The sequence below is a fragment of the Balaenoptera acutorostrata genome, chromosome 6 (assembly GCF_949987535.1).
Source record: "Balaenoptera acutorostrata chromosome 6, mBalAcu1.1, whole genome shotgun sequence".
Classification (NCBI taxonomy): domain Eukaryota; kingdom Metazoa; phylum Chordata; class Mammalia; order Artiodactyla; family Balaenopteridae; genus Balaenoptera; species Balaenoptera acutorostrata.
Window position 1 is genome coordinate 19,557,532 of NC_080069.1, and position 24,206 is coordinate 19,581,737.

Sequence of the window (24,206 nt, forward strand, 5' to 3'; positions counted from 1 at the left end):
TATACTAAAAACTATAAAGTGCTGGTGAAAGAAACCAAGCAGATCTAAGTAAATGAAGAGTCATTGTTTTAATGATTTGGAAGACTCTACATAGTAAACATGCCAATTATCCTTAAACTGATCATAGGTTTAATGCAATTATTATTGACATCTCAACATGGTTTATTTTTAATTTAATTTAATTTATTTTTTATACAGCAGGTTATTATTAGTTATCTATTTTTTACATATTAGTGTATATATGTCAATCCCAATCTCCCAGTTCATCACCCCCCCCCCCACCCGCCACTTTCCCCCCTTGGTGTCCATACGTTTGTTCTCTACATCTGTGTCTCTATTTCTGCCTTTCAAACCGGTTCATCTGTACCATTTTTCTAGATTCCACATGTATGTGTTAATATATAATATTTGGTTTTCTCTTTCTGACTTACTTCACTCTGTATGACAGTCTCTAGATCCATCCACGTCTCTACAAATGACTCAATTTCGTTCCTTTTTATGGCTGAGTAATATTCCATTGTATATATGTACCACATCCTCTTTATCCATTTGTCTGTCGATGGGCATTTAGGCTGCTTCCATGACCTGGATATTTTAAATAGTGCTGCAACGAACATTGGGGTGCATGTGTCTTTTTGAATTATGGTTTTCTCTGGGTATATGCCCAGTAGTGGGATTGCTGGGTTATATGGTAATTCTAGTTTTAGTTTTTTAAGGAACCTCCATACTGTTCTCCATAGTGGCTGTATCAATTTACATTCCCACCAACAGGGCAAGAGGGTTCCCTTTTCTCCACACCCTCTGCAGCATTTCTTGTTCGTAGATTTTTTGATGATGGCTATTCTGACTGGTGTGAGGTGATACCTCATTGTAGTTTTGATTTGCATTTCTCCAATAATTAGTGATGTTCAGCAGCTTTTCATGTGCTTCTTGGCCATCTGTATGTCTCCTTTGGAGAAATGTCTATTTAGGTCTTCTACCCATTTCTTGATTGGGTTGTTTGTTTTTTTAATACTGAGCTGCATGAGCTGTTTATGTATTTTGGAGATTAATCCTCTGTCCATTGATTCGTTTGCAAGTATCTTCTCCCATTCTGAGGGTTGTCTTTTCCTCTTGTTTGCCGTTTCCTTTGCTGTGCAAAAGCTTTGAAGTTTCATTAGGTCCCATTTGTTTATTTCTGTTTTTATTTCCATTACTCTAGGAGGTGGATCAAAAAAGATCTTGCTGTGATTTATGTCAAAGAATGTTCTTCCTATGTTTTCCTCTAAGAGTTTTATAGTGACCAGTGTTACATGTAGGTCTTTATTCCATTTTAGTTTATTTCTGTGTATGGTGTTAGAGAGTGTTCTAATTTCATTCTTTTCCATGTGGCTGTCCATTTTTCCCTGCACCACTTTTGAAGAGACTGTCTTTTCTCCATTGTGTATCCTTGCCTCCTTTGTCATAGATTAGTTGACCATAGGTGTGTGGGTTTATCTCTGGGCTTTCTATCCTGTTCCATTGATGAACAGCACTATCTATCTTGACCTAATTGCCATTTATAAAACACTGTACTCAAAAGTAGGAGAATGCACAATCTTTTCAAATGTCTGTGGATAATTTGCTACATTCTGGGTCATAATAGTCTCAAATTTAAAATAAATCAAAGAACATTCTCTCACCATAATACAATTAAATAAAAAATTAATAACAGAAATACACCTGTAATCCCCAAATATGTGGAAAAGAAACAACACAGTTCTATATAACCTGTGGATCAAAGAAGAAATCAAAAGGGAAATTAGAAAGTATTTTGAAGTGAATTAAAATGAAAATAAACCATATTAAAATTTATAAGATTAGGTAAAACAGTGCTTAGAGGGAATTTGTATCTTTAATCTATATTAGAAATAAGATCTCAAATCAAAGATCTAAGTTTCTACCTTAAGAAACTAGAAAAAGAAGGACAAATTAAGGTGAAGAAAGAAGAAAGGAAGATAAGAACAGACATCAGTGAGACAGAAAATTGAAATAATAGAGAAAAATCAAACACACTACAGCTGGTTCTTAGAGAAGATCAATAAGATTTATAATTTAATAGCCTGACTTATCAGGAAAGAAAGAGAAAGTAAAAATTACAAACATCAGACATTAGAGTCTATCGCTAAGCTCCTACAGACATTAAGAAAATATTAACAATATTATGAACAACTTTATGCCAATAAATTCAATGATTCAGATGAAAAGAACACATTCTTTCAAATATACAAAGCAATAAAGCTTATCCAAAAAGTAATAGATAACTTTTATAACCCTATGACTATTAAAGAAATAGAATCTATAGTTAAAAATCTTTCTCACAAAAAAACCTTTAAGACAACATGGTTTCATTTGTGAATTCTACTAAACATTTAAGGAAGAAATAATGTCAATTCCACACAGACTCTTCCAGAGAACTAAAGAGGAGGAACATTTCCTGACCCAGTCCATGAGGACAGCATTACCCTCATACCTAAACTAGACAAAGACATTACAAGATAACTACAGACTAATATTCCTCATAAACATGAAGATAAAAAACTTAGCTAATATAGTGAAAAAGGATAATACCTCATGGAATACAAGGTTGGTTAATATTTTTAAAAAATAAGTGTAATTCAGTATGTCAACAGACTTAAAAAAGATACATATGATCATCTCAGTTGATGCTGAAAAAGCATTTGATAAAACCCAAATCCATTTTTGATTTTTAAAATGTGGAAACTTAACCAAAACAGCATTTACAAAAAGTCATACAGCTTCCATTATGCTTAATGGTAAAAGATGGTATTCTCTCTCCCTAAGATCAGTATCAAGGCAAGGATATTTGCACTCACCATTTTTACTCTTCATTGTACTGGAGATTCTAGCCAGTATACTAAGGCAAAAAAAAAAAAAAGTATTAAAATCATACAGATTAGAAAGGAAGAAATAGAGTTGTCTCTATAAGCAGCTGACATGATTGTCTATACAGAAAATTCCTAAGAATCTAAAAAAGAACAGTAGTGAGTTTAGCAACACTAGTGAGTTTAGAACAATTACAGGATATAAGATCAATATAAGTGAATTATATTTCTATATAGTAGCAACGTACAACTGGAAGTTGATAAGTAAAATATTACCTGTACAATTGTATCACAAATCATGTAACAATTTAACAATGTATGTGCTATGTCTGTATGTTGAAATGGCAAGTCAGTGATGAAAGCTTAAGATGTCCTAAATAAATGGACAGATATCATGTTTATGGATTGGATTACTCAATATGATTGAGCTGTCAATTCTTTACAATCTCATCTATAGATCTCTTGTTATTCCAGTTAAATTTCTAGAGCTATTTTTCATAGAAATTAACAAGCTGATTCTAAAATTTATAAGTGAAAGATAAAGGACTAGGAAAGCTAAAATAATTTTGGAAAAGAACAAATTTGGATAACTCATACTACCTGATTTCAAGACTTTATGTATAGCTACAGTAATTGAGGCAGAGGGGTTTTGGCAAAAGGTCAGCAAAGAGAGAGTCTAGGAATAGACATGCACATATATGGCCACCTGATTTGTGTGTGTGTGTGGCTGTGTTAGGTCATCGTTGCTGAGCGCAGGCTTTCTCTAGTTGCGGCGAGCGGGGGCTGCTCTTCATTGTGGTGCACAGGCTTCTCATTGCGGTGTCTTCTCTTGTTTCAGAACACGGGCTCTAGGGGCACGGGCTTCAGTAGTTGCAGCACACCGGCTCAGTAGTTGCAACATGCGGGACCTAGAGCATGCAGGCTTCAGTAGTTGCTCTGCGTGGGCTCAGTAGTTGTGGTGCATGGGCTCTAGGGTGCGTGGGCTTCAGTAGTTGTGGCACATGGGCTCAGTAGTTGTGGCTCGCAGGCTCTAGTATGCAGTCTTAGTAGCTGTGGTGCACAGGCTTAGTTGCTCCACGGCATGTGGGATCTTCCTGGACCAGGATCAAACCTGTGTCCCCTGTGGATTCTTAACCACTGCACCACCAGGGAAGTCCCAACCAACTGATGTTTTATAAAGGCACAAAGACAATTTAATTGAAAAAGTATAGTCTTTTCAGCAAATAGTGCTGAAACAATTGAATGTCCACATGCATAAATAAATAAACAAACAAACTTAGATCCATACTTCACATCATATAAAAACTTAGCTCAATAAGGACCATAGACCTAAATGTAAAACTAAAACTATAAAATTTTAGAACACATAGAAGAAAAATTTTGTTACCTTGAGTTAGACAAAGATTTCTTAGATAAAACACCAAAAGCATGATTCATAAAAGGAAAAAATTAATCAATTGGACTTCATCAAAGTTAAGAACTTCTTCATTTTAAAAATCACTGTTAAGGAAATGAAAGGACAAAACACAGACTAGCAGAAAAGATGACACAAATGGCAAAAGCACAAAAAAAGATGTTCAGTGTCATTAGTCATTAGGGAAATGCAAAGTGAAACCACAAGGAGGTACCACTTCGCTATTAAAAATGACTAAAATATTTTTGAAAAGAAAAGTGGCAATACCAAATGCTAGTAAGAATGTGGATCAGCTACAACTCTCATATATTGTTTGTGAAAATGCAAAATAATATGGCTACTTTGAAAAGCAGTTCAGCAGTTTCTCATAAAGTTAAACATATAATTGTCATACAATCCTGCAGTTCCACTATTAGGCATTTACCCATGTAAAATGATAATTTATGTTCACATAAAAACCTTTATTCAGATGTTTACAATGGCTTTATTCATAATTTCCCAAATCTGGAAACAATCGAAATGCCCTTCAAGTGGTGAGTGAATAAACAAACTGTGGTACAATAGGACACCTCTCAGTAATAATAGGAAATGAACTATTGATATGTGCAACAAAATGGATAAATCTCAAATATATTATGTTTTTTGTTTTTTTTGTTTTTTTTAAATTTTTATTTATTTAATTAATTAATTTATTTATTTTTGGCTGTGCTGGGTCTTCGGTTCGTGCGAGGGCTTTCTCTAGTTGCGGCAAGTGGGGGCCACTCTTCATCGCGGTGCGGGGACCGCTCTTCATCGCGGTGCGCGGGCCTTTCACTATCGCGGCCCCTCCCGTTGCGGGGCACAGGCTCCAGACGCGCAGGCTCAGCAGCTGTGGCTCACGGGCCCAGCCGCTCCGTGGCATGTGGGATCTTCCCAGACCAGGGCTCGAACCCGTGTCTCCTGCATTAGCAGGCAGATTCTCAACCACTGCGCCACCAGGGAAGCCCTCAAATATATTATGTTAAGTGAACAAAGCCATACTCAAGACTCCATACTGTATGATTTAATTTATATGACATTCTGGAAAGGGCAAAATTAATCTTTTTATAGTAAAAAGATCAGTGGTTGTTAGGGGTTGGTGATAGTGGGAGAAGTTGACTGCAAAAGGACTTGGGGAATTTTTTGGTTGATGACACCTTTATGTATACCGAATTGATGACTGTGTATTTGTCCAAACTTGCAGAACTGTACAATCATATGGGTGAATTATACATGTAAGCTATATCTTCATAGTAAAAGGAAGAAAGTTAAATATAACATTAATAATAACATCACATAGGAATAAATTTAGCAGAATTATGCTAACCCTTTACAGAGAGAACTACAAAACATTAGAGAAATTAATGAAGAAACTAAATAAATGGAGAAATATACCATATTCATGGATTCGAAAATGAACATTATAAAGATTTAAGTCTCCCCAAATTGATTTATAGATTAAATATAGTACTAATTGAAGTCCCAGCATGGTGATTTTTGGAAATTGACAATCTTATTTGACATTTATATGAAAATGAATAGACAAAAGCAGGTAATAAACTCTTGAAAAAATATATCAACATGGATGAGCTTAAACTACCACAAAACAAGACTTATTATAAAGCTATTATAGTTAAGAAAGGGTTACAATGAATGAAGAATTGGCAAATGTATATGGAATATACAGAATATAGAATATGGAGTCCAGAAACAGAAGACTTATATGGATGCCTGATTTATGACAAGGTGGCACTCCAGCATAGTGGAAAAAGGTGTTTAAGAAATGTTGCTGGGTCAGTTGGATATCTATACAGAAAAACTAATGGGTTCTACTATACACTATGTACCTAAATTCAATTCCAGACATGCACTTGATAGATGTAAATAAGAAAGTATGAACAAAAAACTTCTAGGAGACAACATAGGAGAAAATCTTTATGACCTTAAGCTAGGCAAAGAATTCTTAAACACTAACCAGAAAACACTAACACACAAAACATTAACCATAAAAATATTGTGAAGTTGAACTACATTAAACCTAAGAATATCTGCTAATAAAAAACACCATTAAGGGGGACTTCCCTGGTCGTCCAGTGGTTAAGAATCCTCCTTCCAATGCAGGTTATGCACATTTGATTCCTGGTTGGGAAACTAAGATCCCACATGCCACGGGGCAACTAAACCTGTGCACTGCAACTACTGAGCCCACGTGCTCTGGAGCCCGTGCACCACAACTAGGGAGAAGCCTGCATGCTGCAACTAGAGAAACCCATGCACCACAACGAAAGATCCTGCATGCCACAACGAAGATCCCGTGTGCCAAAACTAGGACCCAAATCAGCCGAATAAACAAATAAATATTTTTAAAAAAAGAGAACAATGAAGTAGTTCATGTTAAAAACAAAACAAAACAAAACCACCATTAAGGGGTTTAAAAGGCCAACCACAGATTTGGAGATATTTGCAACACCTACAACTGATAATGTCTCATATCCAGAAAACATATATTTTCTCCAAATGAAGAAAATGGTACACAAACCAACTAACTAAGAGGTAGGAGATTTAAACAGGCACTTCCCAAAAAGTGTGAGTGTGAAATTAATACAAGCAGTTTGCAAAGCTGTTGACAGTAAATGTTACTATAACTGAAAATGAAACTTTAGTTGTAACCTTCCAGTTTTACTCCTAGATACAAACCCAACAGAACTGCATGTACCAAAAGATAAACATGTATAAAAATCTTAGTGATGGCATGATTCTTAATAGCCCTAAACTAGAAACACTCATATATCTGCCAACACTAATTTTGGTAGATAAATTGTGGTACATTTATACAATGAAAATGAATGACCTGTAGCCATATGCAGCAATTTGAATGCATCTCATAAACATAATTCTGGATGAAAAAAGTCAGACACAGGAGAATACATATTATATGATTTTATTTATATAAAATTCTTCATGAGGCTAAACTAGTCCATCGTGTTAGAAGTCAGGGTAATGTTTAACTTTGGGAAGAGTGGGTAGCAATCAGGAGCAAAAATGAGGGAATATTCTGGGAGCTGATAATTTTCTATTTCTTGACCAAGGTGGTAGTTACAAGCATGTGATCATTTTGTAATAACTCATTGAGAATTTCTTTTCCTCAGCAAATACTGTAAAGAGGACAATAAGCCACATGCTATGAGAAAACATATGCTAGTTATAGTTGTAGTACCTATAACCAACAAAGGAATAGAATCCCAAGATTATAAAGAACTCCTTAAAATAAATAAAAAGAAAAATGACAAAATGTATGAATAGGCATTCCTCCCTCCAAAAGAAGAGAGATGGTTGATCCACAAATATTTGAAAAGATTCCATGATTTGTTAGTCATAAATGAGATGTAAGTATAGTGCAATACCGTCACATAACTACTAAATTGATAAAAATTAAAAAGTCAGAAAACACCAAACATGGAAGAACTGTGGAACATTGAGACTTCACGAACTCTGATATTACTGAAAGTAGGATGAATTGATGTAACTACTTGGAAAACCATTTGGCATTACCTAGTAAAGTTGAAGGCATACTAAGCACACAGTCCAGTCATTTTATCCCAAAGAACACACTCTAGAAAACTCTTACATATATATGTATACGTATAACAGGACACATGTTCCTACTATCATGATTATATCAATTACCTGATACAACCCAAATCTCCATTAACATTACAATGAACAAGTAAGGTACAGAGGGAAGAGGAACATTCAAAGAAAACATGCAGGATGCTGACGTTTAAGCAACAGAAGTGAGCAGCATGGCAGCAACAATCCAGAAAAGTTGGTATATACTCCTATGAAACACACAACCTGAAAAACAACAACAGGAATAAAAAGAAGACTGATGATGGAGCGGTAGAAACACAAACACACAAAAAACCAGACACAAGCAGTCACTTTTAAAAAGTTGTTTATTAAATTGTACAAAAAAATACAGGAAGCCAAGTCATCTAAGTGTGTAGTATCAACATAGATTTTTTGGAAGTCTGTATGGAAGATTTGTCTATTTTCCCCGTTTATTTATTTACTCGTCATTTATTTATATCACTATGGGCTCATGGATATTTATATTATACTTTGAGTTATAATCTAGCATGCTATTTATTTATTTTCTTGCTCAAATTTTACCAACTTTGGCCATTGGGAGTTCTTTCAGTTTGCTCCCTTTGACATAACCACATTATAGTGGGGTTTGTTCTGTTGTTGTTGTTCATTTGTTTTAAGCACTTTCTTACTTTCTCACACTATAAGATATTCCAGGCTCATCTTGTATATTTCCTGCCTTAGTTCTAGAATCATCCATTTCTCCAAGGCATCCTGGTTCATTTTATTGGAGATTGATATTGGAAATCAAGCACTGACATGCTCATTGTTAAGGGATGTCATTGTTTCTGGACCTCCTCAGTTGACAGAGTAAAGACATATATGTATATTTGTCTACATATATGTATACTAACCCACGTCTGTATCTATGTTAAGCTAAACATGAGTTCCTACAGAGATCTCCAACTCTCATACTTTACCATATGGCCCTCTCTAGCCTCCTGCCCTTGCTTATCTGTAACTTCTCACTCCAACAGTGGGAAACCTGCTCCCACCATCATCCTCTGTGCATTTACTTAATTGTTCAATTCCAGTACACATGTATAGCAGAATCAAATTGTCAACCCATACTCTCATGGAAAACAACCTTATCAACTGGGGTACAGTGCTTATGAACAGTTTCCTTTGCCTTTAGTCTTACAGGCTTACTAATTACCAGTTACTTAAGTCAGCACCTTTTCCCCTCATCTCCTTCAGCGAGGTTGTTTCGTATATTTGTAATACAGTTAGACTGTTTGTCATATTATCATTTCAACCTGGGATTCTCCTAATATCCTAAATGATTTTTTAAAAATTTCCATACTTTGTGGCTCATTATTTGTGCTGTAAAGTACTATGGTTCTGACAAATGCATAGTGCATCACAGAATCATGCAGAATCGTTTCGCCACCTTAAAAATCTCCTGTGCTTACATCTGCAACTCTTTTTCTTTCCTTGAAACCTTGTCAGTCATCTTTTTCAAAATCAACCTTATAGTTTTGCCTTTTGCAGAATAGCAATATAATTGGCATCATGCAGCATGTGCTTTTTTCATACTGACTCCTTTCACTTAGCAATGTGCATTTAAGATTCATCTATATATTTTTATGACTTAATAGCTAATTTCTTTTTATCACTGTATAATATTCCATTTCATGACGTGCCACAGTTTGTTTGTTCATTTGCCTACTGAAAGACATATTGGTTGCTTTCCAGTTTTGAGTGATCTTGAATAAACATTCCCATGCAATTTGTGTAGACATAAAATTTCAAATCAATTGTGTAAATACCTAGGAGCATGAGTTCTGTATTTTATTGTAACAATATCTCATTTTATAAGAAACCGATAAACTGTCTTCCAAAGTGACTGTACCATTTTGCATTTTCTCCAACAAGGAACAGCAATTCCTCTTGTTCTGCCGCATCAACTGTAGCTGATGTTGTCAGTTTTTAAATTTTAGCCATTTAAATGTGTATAATTTTAATTGTATAAGTTTTCAATTTCCTAATGACAAATGATGTTGAATATTTTTCCTATGGCTATTTGCCATCAGTCTATTTTCTTCTTTTTCCCCTTCCTCTCATTTTTATTTTGGTAGCTTTTAAAAAAATATACTTTATGGTTCATGTATTTTATTACAAAATTCACGTAAAATAAAAATTATCTTTTAAAATATTTTAAATTGTACAATCCAGTGGCATTAAGTACATTCACAATGCTGTGCAACCATCACTACTATCTAGTCTCAGAACATTTCATCAACCCAAACAGAAACCCTATACCTATTAAGCAGTCACTGTTAATTCCTCTATTTCCCCTAGACCCTAGCAACCAATAATCTCCTTTCTGTCCCTATGGTTTTACCTATTCTGGATTTTTTCATATAAGTGGAATTATACAATGACCATCAGTCTATTTTCTTTAGTGAGGTATCTGTTCAGATCTTTTAGCCATTTTTACTTGGGTTGTTTGTTTACTTATCATTGAGTTTTAAGAAATCTTGGTACATTATGGATACAAACCTTTACCAGATATGTGTTTTTGTACATGTCTCCCAATTGGTGGCTTGTATTTTTAGTTTCTTAGCAGTACCTTTCCCAGAGAAAGGTTTTAGATTTAATAAATTCTCACATCAATTTTTTCTCTTATGAATTGTGATTTTGGTGTAGTATCTAAAAGCTCATCACCAAACCCAAGGTCACATAGTTTTTTTTTAATGCTTTCTTCTAGAAGTTTTATAGTTCTGCATTTTACACTTAGGTCTACAATCTATTTTGAGTTAATTTTTGTGTAAGAAATAAGGTCTAGGTCTAGATCTGGGTCTATATTCACTTTTTTAATATGTAGAGTTTCCAGCACCATTTGTTTCTCTATTGGATTGCCTTTGCTTCTTGGTCAAAGATCAGTTATATTTGTGAGGGTCTATTTCTGGGCTCTCTATTCTGTTTGATTGATCTATGTTTCTTGGTTACTATAGCTTTATAGTAAGAATAGTATGAGAATTTTGTTCTTCTTCAGCATTATGTTGGCTTTCTAGGTCTTTTGCCTTTCCTATAAACTTTACAATCAGTTTGTGGATATCTAAGAAATACACTTCTGGAATTTTGATTAGGATTGCATTGAATCTCTAGATCAAGTTGAGAAGAATTGACATCTTATCAATATTGAGTCTTCCAATTCTTGAACATGGACTATCTCTTCATTTATGTAGCTCTTATGATGATATCTTTTTATCAGACTATTATATTTTTATTCATATTAGATCCTATACATCTTTTGTTATATTTATACTTAATGATTTATTTTTTGAGTGCTATTGTAAATGTTTATTTTAATTTTAAATTTTTATTGTTCTTTGCTGGTATATAAGAAAGAAATTGACTTTTGTATATTAGCCTTATATACTGCAAATTGTTATATTTGCTTATTAGTTTCAGTTGCATTTTTGTCAATTTTGGGTATTTTGTACATAGACGATCATGGCAGTTTTATTTCTTCCTTTACAATCTTTATGTTTTTCATTGCCTTTTGTGGTCTTTAGCTCAACAGCAGTGTTGAGAGAGGACATCCTTGCCTTGTTTCCAGTCTTAGGAGGGAAAGGGTCATTTCTCATCTTTAAGTATGATGTTAGCTGGAGGGTTTTTGTAGATGTTCTTTATCAAATTGAGGAAGTTCCTCTCTATTCCTAATTTGCTGAGTGTTTTTATCATGAACAGATGTTGAATTTTGCTAATTTTTTTCTTCATCAATTTATGGATCCTATGATTTTTATTCTTTAGCCTTTGGATGTGGTGGATTACATTTATTTATTTTCCAATGTTAAAGCAGTCTTGCATAAATCCTTCTTGGTCATGGTGTAAAAGTCTTTCTATACATTATTGTGTTTTATTTATTAATATTTTACTGATTTTTGTATCTGTGTTCAAATACAGATATAGGTGAAATATCAGCCTATAGTTTTTCTTTCTTGCAATGTCTTTGTCTGATTTTGGTATTAGGGTAATGCTGACCAAATAGAATGAGTGAGGAAGTATTCCCTCTGCTTCTATTTTCTAGAAGAGATTGTAGAGAATTGGTATCATTTTTTTCCCCCCTTAAATCTCTGGTAGGGGTCAACAGTGAACCCGTTTGGACCTGGCGCTCTCTCTTTTGAAAAGTTATTGCTTCATTCTTTTTAATAGATGCAGGTACATTCAGATGATCTATTTCTCTTCCTGTGAGTTTTTGGCAGTTTTTGTCTTTCAAGAAATTGGTCCATTTCATCCAAGTTATCAAATTTGTAGGTATATAGTTGTTCATAGTGTCCCTTTATTAAGTTTTTAACATACATGAAATCTTTAGTGATGATCCCTCCTTCATTTCTGATAATGGTAACTTATTATCTTTTCTCTTTTTTCACTTGATTATTCTGGTGAAAGCTTTATCAATTTTATTGATTTTTTTTAAAGAACTAGCTTTTTGATTGATTGATTTTTCACTATTTTCTCTTGTGTTCCACATCCTTGACTTCTGCTCTGATTTTATATCTTTCTCCTTGCTTTAGACTTTAATTGTTCTTCTTTCTCTAGTTTCCTAAGGTGGACACTTAGGTTACTGTTTGTATATTTTCTTCGTTTTTAATATATGTATTTAATATTATAATATTCTTCTAAGCACTGCTTTCACTGAATTCCACATATTGTCATATGTTGTATTTCCATTTTCCTTTACTTCAAAATATTTTTAAACTTCTCTTGAGACTTCTTCCTTCACTCATATGTTACTTAGAAGTATGTTGTTTAATTTCCAAATATTGGAGATCTTCCACCTTCCTTTCTGTTATTGATTTCTCATTTACTTCCACTGTGGTCTGAGAACATATTTGTATGATTTCTACTCTTTTAAATTAGTTAAAGTGTGTCTTATGACTCAGAATGTGTTTTACATTGGTAAATGTTCCATGTTCCAGAAAGCAAAATAATAGACATAACCCCTAACATATCAAATAATTACCTTAATATAAATGTTATATATAGTATAACACTCCACACACAACAATATAGTACACATTTTGTTCAAGTGCTCATGGAACATTTGCCAAGACTGGCCATATTCTGGGCCGTAAAACACAAGCATCAATGAATTTTTAAAAATTGAAATCATAGAGTGTGTTCTTTGACCACAATGGAATCAATTAGAGATCAATTACAGTGTGACAACACATTTCTAAATAATCCATGGATCAAAGAGTAAATCTCAAAGGAAATTTTTAAAACTGTAGAACCAAACAATGAATGAAAATGAAAATACAGCCTATCAAACCTATGTAGAATGCAGCTTAAGCACTGAGAGGAAAACTTATAGCCATAAATACTTATATTAGAAATGAGGAAAGATCTCAAAATAATAGTCTAAGTTTCTACTTCAAGAACCTAAAAAATAAAAAAGCAAAATAAGCAAGCAGAAGGAAGGAAACAATACAGTTACTTTGAAATTGAAAATAGGAAAACAAGAAAAATCAATGAAACAAAGCTGGTTCCTTAAAAAATCAATAAAATTGATAAACCTCTAGTAAGATTAACAAAAATAAAAAGAAGACACAAATCATCAGTGTCAGGAATGAAATATGGTATGTCACTACAGATTCTGCAGTCATTAAAAGAATAATAAAGGAATACTATGAGTAAGTTTGCACTTGTAAATTTAATAACTTAAAAGAAATGAATCAATTCCTCAAAAACCTCAACTACCAAAACTCAACCAACATGAAATAGATAATCTGAATAGTCTTATAATCATTAAGAAATTGAATTTGTAATTAAAAGTCTCCTGAAAATAAAATTACCCATTTAATGGTGGTTTTTCAAGGGGTCTCAGACACTGATGATAGCTTTTTCCATATAAGTTAAGGAAATGGGACTTTCAGTTTACAAAATTTTGCACTGATGAGTGAATTTCATTCATAAACAGAATTATGGATGTTTAAAGAAATATGAAAACCATGATTCACATCTCCACTTATAGTAACATAATTTCCCCCTCTGCACTTAGTTCTTTACACTAAGTAGAATGTGATATTTTTAATTTTATTCTTTCCACGATGATAAATTAATAGATTTTCTCATCACCTACTGCTACAATATTTTCCCTAATCTCCTCTTTAGGCAGAATTAATTGCTCTCTTATCCAGGTCTCCAGAGCATTGAATGCACAGTGTGAGAATTACTTGTCTTCAGGACATCTTTACTTTCTTCAGAGGTCCTTTGTCAAAGGGACAGTTTTTAGTTAAATGCCTTTGCAGACCTCCTACTGGCCCAATGTCTGGGATATAGCAGGCACTCCATAATTCTTGTTGACTTGAAATTCAAATCAGGAAAACTATTTAGAAGTAAACCACTGAGAATAGAAAGCAGCACTGTCTCATGATTTTCATGAAATTGGCTTCAGATTGTCAACAGAGTTAAAATAAGCATCATTTTAAAAAGCAACTTTGGAGTGAAGGATACTAACCTCTACAACAATAAAAAAGTTTGTTTTGAGAGATCAATCAATTTATCCAGTGGGATAAAAAGATTGGTTTGGGGGAATTATAACTGAATTTATTATAAAATCATACTTAACTCTGCACATAAAACCCTGCATCTTAATATTGCTAAAATAATATATTTTATGTGTAGGAAAGTGAGTGAATTATAAGTTTAGCAAGGGCTGAAATGGGATTGTGATATCAAAATATCAATTGTACCATATTTATTCATCTCCAAATAATTTGGGGAATTATATGTAGACACTCACACAAATAATTATTGGTTGTTTAAGTGTCATGCATTTAATTGACAAGCAGAGCACAGTTTTAATTCAAGGGGCTAAATTTGCTTCAATATTCAGAAACTTTTGGCAGTGGGGTCTCTTTGGGATTGAATTATTTAATCCTTGGCTCTTGACCTCTTTCTACTTTAATGTCCGAAGGCATGGGGCCCATTAGGAAGCCAAGAAGTAGGTGTTGGGGGGATTATGTCAAAGACTGAAGGAGCATGTGCAATTTAAAAAATCCTCTTCAGTTATTCTGACTCCCCCATGGAAAGGAGGGATCTTCCTTTTGCTTCTCACTCCTCAAGGTAATTAACCCAATTCTATATTCTGTACATAGACAAAGAGTTACAGAAAAAAAAAGTTTTGAAGAATTTTTGCTCCTGAAATAATGATTTTTTGGTCACTTACAGCAAGATGACAGCTTACTGCTGCTAAGCCTTTAGAGTGTCTGGATGGGAGGAATGACTCAGCAGGCCCTTGGCCAAACTGCATATTTGACTGCATATTTGTTTAACCTTCATGTCAGAAGAGCCAAGGATTAAAGCCTTGGCCCTATATTTATTGCAACAGAGATTTCTTGCTTGATGAGCATTCTTGGCCAAAAACGTTTCCTATTTAAAAAATCTTTAACCACTGATAGCTATCAGCTTATCACTGTAAAGCTAAATGAGAGAGAGGGAAGGGTGGACAGAAACTCGCTAGAATCAGGTGTCCTTCTCCAAGAGGGCCCCATGGAAAGCAAAGCCTGGGCAACCTACAGCCCAGGCCCATCACACTGCAAATCTGGAGCAGAATGAGCAGGTGTCTGCCTCACTGGTCAGTCCCTCGGGGCACTGGGCTGTGTGTGGGTCCCCAGCCCTCAGATACTAGAACCAAGAACAAGGAAAAAGACAATGAAGTAAGATGAATGGAATGACATTCCAAAAAAGCACAAAGGAAGTTCTACAGGAGTGTAAGGGAGACCATTTTCTGGGTGGAAATAAGTGGGAAATCTATGGAAGAGGTGGCATTTGCACTGGGCCACAGACTTTTGACAGGGTGGTGAGAGGACCTCCAGGTGGAAGGTCTCAGTGGGCCAAGTTGTTTACAACTGGCATTGAGTCCTTAGGTACAGATGCTGTCACTCGAGGCATATTTTGTAGAAAGATAAAAACTGCTGACAAATGTATTGCTTCCTTTGTTCTTAATGTATATTAACTCATTTAATCCTCACAACTCCCCCATCTCCCCTCCTTTTTCTCCATCCTTCTTCCTGCCTTCTATTCTTCCCTTCCTCTGAACATCACCTCCTCTCTCCCCTCCTCTCTTCCGTCCTTCTTGATGTGATGGTCCAGTGCAGGTGGAGGAGAGGGAGGAAGGAGATTAACAGCTCTGTAGGATGATCAGGGAAGGACTCTTCAAGGTAGAAATATTTAAGCCCAGGTCTGCAGGATCAGAAGGAACCAGCTAAGAGTAAGGCGTGGGGTTCAGAGAACAGCGGGCCCACAGAATGGAAAAGCATCCGTAGAGCTACACCACCAGAGAGCAAATGGGAAAGCACTGGCAGATGAGGTCAGAGAGGGACCAAAGCCAGGTGAGGCCATGGAACAATTCACCTGAACCATCGGGGGGAGTGGGGGAGTGTGTGATCCATGGCTTAATGCTAAAAAAAGAAAAGGAAGAACCAAGGTGAGTCCTGGGGCTGAGAAGGTGAAAGGAGAAAGGGAGAAGCTAGATCAGACCTATTGGTCTGACCTATTGGAACATCGTGTCTGGGCTGCCTCTTCTCTCAGCTGAGGCTCTACACTTAGATCGTGAACAAGAAGATGGTGACAATTAGCATCGTGGTCGCCCTCCTTTTCCCATAAACTTAGCTCATGTAAGTGGAACTATTTCTGCAGCACCAAGGTCCATTTTACTTCAAACAGTGCAAGACTGTTTTCATTGTCTGTACGAGTTTGCTAGGGCTGCCATAACAAGGCACTGCAGACTGGGCAACTCAGAGATATTCTCTATATCTCTGAGTCTGTTTCTTTTCTGTTATATTCACTAGTTTGTTGTATTTCTTTCGATTCCAAATGTAAATGATATCATACACTATTTGTCTTTCTCTGTCTGACTTATTTCACTAAGCATAATACCCTCCAAATCTATTCATGTTGTTGCAAATGGCAAAATTTCTTTCTTTTTATGGCAGAGTAATAGTATTCCATTGTGTGTGTGTGTGTCTATCTATCTATCTATTTATCTATCTATCTATCTATGTATCTCACATATTCTTTATCCATTCATCTGTTTATGGACACTTAAGCTGCTTCTATATCTTGGCAATTGTAAGCAATGCTGCTATGAACACTGGGAGGGGGAACATGTACCTTTTCCAATTAGTGGGGTTTTTTTTGGATGTATACCCAGGAGTGGAATTGCTGGATCATATGGTAGTTCTATTTTTAGCTTTTTGAGAAATCATTATACTGGTTTCCACAGTGGCTGTACCAATTCACATTCTCACCAACAAATGTACAGGGGTTTCTTTTTCTCCACATCCTCCCTTACATTTGTTATGTGTGTTCTTTTTGATAATAACCATTCTGACAGGTGTGAGATGATATCTCATTTTGGTTTTGACTTGCATTTCTCTGATGGTTAATGATGTTGAGCATCTTTTCAGGTGCCTGTTGACCATCTGTATGTTTCTTTGGAAAAATGTCTGTTCTAGTCTTCTGCCCATTTTTTAATCAGGGTGTTTGTTTTTTTGACGTTGAGTTGTATGAGCTGTTCATATATTTTGGATATTAACCTCTTATTGGTCATATAATTTGCAAATATTTTCTTCCATTCAGCAGATTATCTTTTCATTTTGTTGATGGTTTACTTTGCTGTGCAAAAGCTTATAAGTTTGATTAGGTCCCATTTGTTTATTTTCACTTTTGTTTTCTTTGCCTTAGGAGGCAGATCCAAAAAAATATTGCTATGATTTATGTCAAAGAGTGTTCTGGCTATGTTTTCTTCTAGGAGTTTTGTGGTTTCAGGTCTTACATTTAAGTCTTTAATCCATTTTGAGTTTATTTTTGTATATGGTGTGAGAAAATGTTCTAATTTCATTCTTTTCCATGTAGCTGTCCAGTTTTCCCAGCACCACTTACTGAAGAGACCGTGTTTTCTCCATTGTATAGTCTTGCCTCCATTGTCATACAACCCTGCAATCCCACTACTAGGTATTTACCTAGTTGTTGTTGTCAGAAAAGATGTTTAATATGATTTTAATTTTCTTAAATTTACCGAGGCTTGTTTTTTGTCTTAGCATGTGATTTATCCTGGGGAGTATTCTATGTGCACTTGAAAAGAATGTGTATTTTGTTGCTTTAGGATCGAATGTTCTATATATCTATTAAGTCTATCTAGTCTAATGCATCATTTAAGACCACTGTTTCCTTATGAATTTTCTTTCTGGATGACTTATCCATTGATGTAAGTAGTGTGTTGAAGTCCCCTACTCTTATTGTGTTACTGTCAATTTCTCCCTTTATGTTTGTTAATATTTGCTTTATGTATTTAGGTGCTCCTATGTTGGGTGTATATATATATTTATAGTTGTCATATATTCTTGGATTGATCCCTTCATCATTATGTAATATCCTTCTTTGTCTCTTGCAGCAGTTTTTGTTTTAAAGTCTACTTTGTCTGATATAAGTATTGCTACCTTGGTTTTCCTTTGATTTCCATTTTCATGGAATACCTTTTTACATCACCTCACTTTTAGTCTGTGTGTGCCTTTAGATCTGAAGTGCATCTCTTGTAGGCAGCCTTATTTTTGTATCTATGCAGTCCTCTATGTCTTTTGATTGGATCCCTTAGTCCATTTACATTTAAAGTAATTAGTAATATGTATGTTCTTATTGCCATTTTGTTAAGGGCTTTGGGGTTGTTTTTGTAGTTCTTTTTTGTTCCTTTCTTCTTCTTTTGTTCTCTTGTGATTTGATGACTATCTTTAGTGTTGTGTTTGAATTCCTTTCTCTTTTTTGTTTATCTATCATAGATTTTTGGTTTGTGGTTACCATGAGGTTTCTATATAGTAATCTATGTATATATACATGAGTGTTTTATGTTGATGATCTCAATTTCAAATACATTTTAACAACCCTCACTTTGTACTCTCCTTCCCTCATGATTACTGTTCTGTGTATCCCTTAACTGCTTATGTGGATATAGATGATTTTACTATCTTTATCTTTTAACCGTCCTATACTAGCTTTGTGCATGTATGGTTTTTTACCTTTACTGTCTGTTTGCCTTTACTGATGAGCTTTTTTCTTTCATAATTTTCATGTTTCTAATTGTGGCCTTTTCTTTTTTACTTAAAGAAGTTCCTTTAACGTTTGTTGTAAAACTGTTTTGGTAGTACTGAACTCTTTTAGCTTTTCCTTGTCTGTAAAACTTTTGACTTCTTCATCAAATCTGAACGAGAGCCTTGCCTGTTAGAGCATTCCTGGTTGTAAGTTTTCCCTTTCATCATTTTAAATATATCATGCCACTCCTCTGGCCTGCAGAGTTTCTGCTGAAAAGTCAGCTGATATCCTTATGGGAGTTCCTTTGTATGTTATTTGTTGCTTTTCCCTTGCTGCTTTTAATATTCTCTCTTTATCTTCAATTGTTGCCATTATAACTACAATGCATCTTGGTGTGTTTCTCTTTGGGTTAATCCTGTTTGAGACTCTCTGTACTTCCTGGACTTGGATGTCTGTTTCCTCTTCCAGGTTAAAGAAGTTTTCAGCTATTATGTATTCAAATATGTTCTTGACCTCTTTCTCTCTCTCTTCTCCTTCCAGAATGCCTATAATGAGAATATTAGTGTGCTTGATGTTGTCCCAAAGGTCTCTTAAATGCTCCTTTCATGTTTTTTTCCTAATATTCAGCATCAGTTATTTCCACTACTCTATCTTCCAGCTCACTGATCCATTCCTTTGATCATTTAGTCTACTGTTTGTTCCTGCTAGTGTATCTCATTTCATTTTTTGTATTCTTCATCTCTGATTGTTCTTCATATTTTCTAATTCTCTGTTAAAAACTTCTGACTTCTCACTCTGTGTATCCATTCTTCTGAGTTCTTTATCTTTATGATCATTACCCCACTTTCTTGAGTAGATTGCCTATTTCCACTTCACTTTGTTCTTCTTCTGGGGTTTTGTTTTGTTCCTTTGTCTGGAACATGTTCCTTTGTCACCTCATTTTGCCTAACTTGCTGTTTTTATTTCCACATGGATGGTAGAATGGTTACATTTCCCAACCTTGGAGAAATGGCCTTTTGTAAAAGATGTCCTATGTGTCCCAACAGTACACACCCCTCTGGTCACCAGAGCCAAATGCTCTAGTGGTGATCCTTATGTGGGCTGCATGGGTCCTTCTCTTGTGACAGGTTAACTATGGTGGGTGGTCAGGTGGGCTTTGTTGGTCCCATGTCTGGTTGGTTTCCAGGCCCTGCCAGTTGCTGGCTGCTGTTTGGAGGGGCTGGGTCATGAGAGAGCTGGCTACAGAACGCTGGGGAGCCATAGGGCTAGTGCAGGCTTACTGGTGGGTGGAGTCAGGGTATAGGAGACCCTGGGGCTGGTGCCCATGCACTGGTGGGTATAGCCCAGTCCTGGGGCTAGAGCTGTCTCCCTGGCAGTCAGAGCTAGGTCCTGGGCTCTGGCTGCAGGGCCCAGGGTTCCCTGCTGGAGGGTGGGCCCAATTCCTGACACAGCTGGCTGCAGGGTGCATGGTGTCCTGGAGCTTGTGTTGGCCTGCTAGTGTGTGAGGCTGGGACCCACCCAGTCCCAGGTCAGGATCTGGCCTGCTGGTGGGTTGTCTGGCTCCACACGCTGTGGTGCTGCAAATGTCCTGCAGCTGGTGTCTGCTTGCTGGTGGGGTAGGCTGGTCCTGAGGCTAAAGCAGGCTCAGTGATGAGTGGGGCTAGGGGTTCTGGGTCTGGTTCCTGCCCACTGGTGTGTGGATCTGGGTCCTGGGGTCTCTAGCTGCAGGGGCCTGTGGATCCCAGTTCCAGTGGCTGTGTACTGCTATGTGGAGCCAGGTCCTGGGCCCTCTGGTGGGAAGGGCTGTGTCCAGGGGTGTCTGTGGGTTCAGGGGATCTTAAGGCAACCTGTCTGCAGGTAGGTGGAACTGTGTACCAACCCAGTTAGTTGCTTGGACTGATGTGTTCTAGTACTGGTGCCTACAGACTGTTGGGCAGGGGTGGGGGTGGGGGCTGGGTCCTGAGGCTAATAAGCTAGAAGGAGGATTCCAGAATGATGCTTGCCAACACCAGTGTCCTCATGGTAGAAAGAGCTCCCCAAAACCACTGCTTTTAGTGTCTACATCCCCAGGGTGAGCTGCAGTTGTCACCTGCCTCTCCAAGAGACTCTCCAAGATCAGCAGGTAGGTCTGACCCAGGCTCCTTTCAAATTCTGCTTCTGTCTTGCATCCCTGAGCCTGTGAGATTTTGTGTGCCCCCTTTAAGAGTGGAGTCTCCATTTCCCCCCAGCCTTCTGGGACTCCTGAAAGTAAGTCCCACTGACCTTAAAAGCCAAATGTTCTGGGGGGTTGTTTTCCCAGGGCTGGACCTCTGGGCTGGGAGCCCAATGTGGGGCTCAGACCACTCATTCCTTTGGGAGAACCTCTGCAATAGTAATTATTTTCCCATTCGTGGGTCTCCCACCTGGGAGACTTTTATTGTGAGTCCAACCCTCCTACCCATCTCATTGTGGTTCCTCTTTATATCTTTAGTTGTAGAAGAGCTTTTCTGGTAGGTTCCGGTTTTTTTCATAAATGGTTGTTCTGTAAATAGTTGTAATTTTGGTGTGCCCGTGAGAGGAGATGAGCTCAGGGTCTTTCCACTCTCCATTTTGGCTGATCTCCCACATCATGACTTTTTAAACTGAAATGTAGGTTATATCAGTTTAACTCTTCTTTTTAAAACTCTTACTTTTATGTATCTTAAGACTACACAATAATATAGCCTATAAAATTTAAATCTTCAACAAAGAGTTAAAAAGAGTTAAACAAATTACTGTGTCAGAGGACAGGAAGCAGAATTATAAAAATATACCTCTATTTTTTCACATACACATTATTTATTTAATCAGTCTTACTAGTAAATACTACTAGTTGCCACTGTTAACTAGTCTTATTGCTGTTTTGTTTAAACGATAGCATTTATGTAACAACAATAAAAAATACAAAATAATATATAATTTCAAATAAATACTTATATTTTATACCATGTTAAATTCATAGATGTGAATAACTATTATGTTATATGGAGTATTTTTTGGTCTGATATGGCTGTGTCCCTGGGTGGCTCTCTAAAAAGTTACTCTACTCATAGTGTGAACTCTGAGCACTGGGGAGGGGTCCATGCACAGAGCTGCCTGGCTCAGGCTGTCAGGGTCTGAGCGGACTGAAGAGGGCTTCTGAGAAGGGCAAGGACAGATTGAGCAGGCGTAAAGGTGAGCCTGCATGTTTGTGTGTGCCTGTGACAAAGGGCTAAGGAGGGTACCTCATAGGGTTTTTTGGGGGGGAGAAATGGGAGGAGAGACTGTACATTTGCTCCTCCCAAGGGGATGGCAGAATGGAAACTGGGGACTCATTTCTATGGGTGTGTTAATTTGTTATGAGAGCAGAACATTTCTTAGACCAGCCTATGTCATTAGGAAAGAACAAAGCCTTCAGAAGTCACATATTTGGAAGAAATAAAGTGTTGAAGTTGATGAATAGAAGGCAAAATAACTATTGCTTTCTTGTTTGTGCAATGAAGGAATGATAATAACCTTCACTTCTGTAGCAAGAAGTGGGGAAATGAAAACTTGGCTGTAGGAAAAACTTGTTGAAACCCTTTTTCAGGAATAAACAGGTCTTGAAGAAGTCTAAAGGAGAGGTTTGCTTTTCTTAATGCCAGATTTCTCTACTGCAGACATTACACATGCAAGGAAGATCTTAAAAAAAAAAAAAGAATTGAAAGAAATAAATAATAAGGATGGGTACCATTGCTTAGCAATTCATAAACTAGAGATAGTGGTAGTTGCTGATGAAAGGCATGCGTGAGCACATAAACACGCACATCCATGAAGAGAGAGTGGACCAGTTAATAACAACTAAATGGCAAGGAGACAATGGGTACAGCCTGGAAGCTCAGATATCCATTAGCAGGGATAAATAAATAAATAAATAATGGCACACCCACATAATAGAACTCAACGCAGCCATTAAAAAAAAATTGGAGCAATTTTCAGTGGCAGAGTAAAGACTTACTTCCTCTCATCTCCACTTGGGCATCACCCCAAATGATCCAGGAGAAGCAGACAAGTGAAGCCTCACTCACTGAAAGAAGAGGGGAGACTCCTTCCTTATATGCCTTTCATCGTGGGCCTGGAGGAGCTGTTTCCTAGTGTGTCCCATATGGGTGATGTCTCAATGGTGTTGTTCTGTGTTGAGGGAGATTGTGGTTACTCTGGATGTCACCTGGGCCACTTGTCGTACTGCTGGGTTCTGGTGTGGCCAAGGAGGGACCCAGGTCAGCTGAGAATCTTTCAGGGCATAGGGGAAGGTGGGGGACCAAGCCATGTGAAGTCACATGTTCTGCATGTGCCTTTGGAAGAGTGGATGTGTGTTATAGCACACATAATGTTACCTGCATACACACCACATACACATGTGTATCCCTGTAAATTTTAGCATGATGGTTCATTCAGTGTTCACGTGGGCAGCATAAGCACATGTATCACACTTTCCATTTTTATCCTCTTTATATGAGATCTGCTTGCTTTGTCTTCCATTCACTTGCCACCATTCTCAAAAATGACATCCTGTCCTTGGTGCTAACTATGAAGACACACTAGTCTTAGTACAGCAGAATGGAAAAGCAAGAATACTCTAAGTTGGGACTTCCCTGGTGAGGCAGTGGTTGAGAGTCTGCCTGCCAATGCAGGGGACACGGGTTCGAGCCCTGGTCTGGGAGGATCCCGCATGCCGCGGAGCAACTGGGCCTGTGAGCCACAATTACTGAGCTTGCGCGTCTGGAGCCTGTGCTCCGCAACAAGAGAGGTCACGATAGTGAGAGGCCCGAGCACCGCGATGAAGAGTGGCCCCCATTTGCCGCAGCTAGAGAAAGCCGTCGCACAAAAACGAAGACCCAACACAGCCAGAAATAAATAAATAAATAAATAAATAAATAAATAAATAAATAAACCCAAAGTTTAAAAAAAAAAGAATACTCCAAGTTGGATCAGAACAAAGAGAGGTTTGAAAACTGGGAACATCTCATATTTAGAAAACAAGAAGTGGGCAGGAAACAAGAGCCCTGGGGAAGTGCAAAGGAGCATGTAAAGAAGAAAGGGCACAAGAGGGGGTCGGGACCAAAGCTTGTTGGCTTGTCAATCGTCTCAGATCCAGCATTACTACTGGCAGTAGTTGTGATTCCTCCTCCTGTGAGGTCACCTACGGTGGGAGAGTGTGCATGCATGTGTGCAAATGTATATGT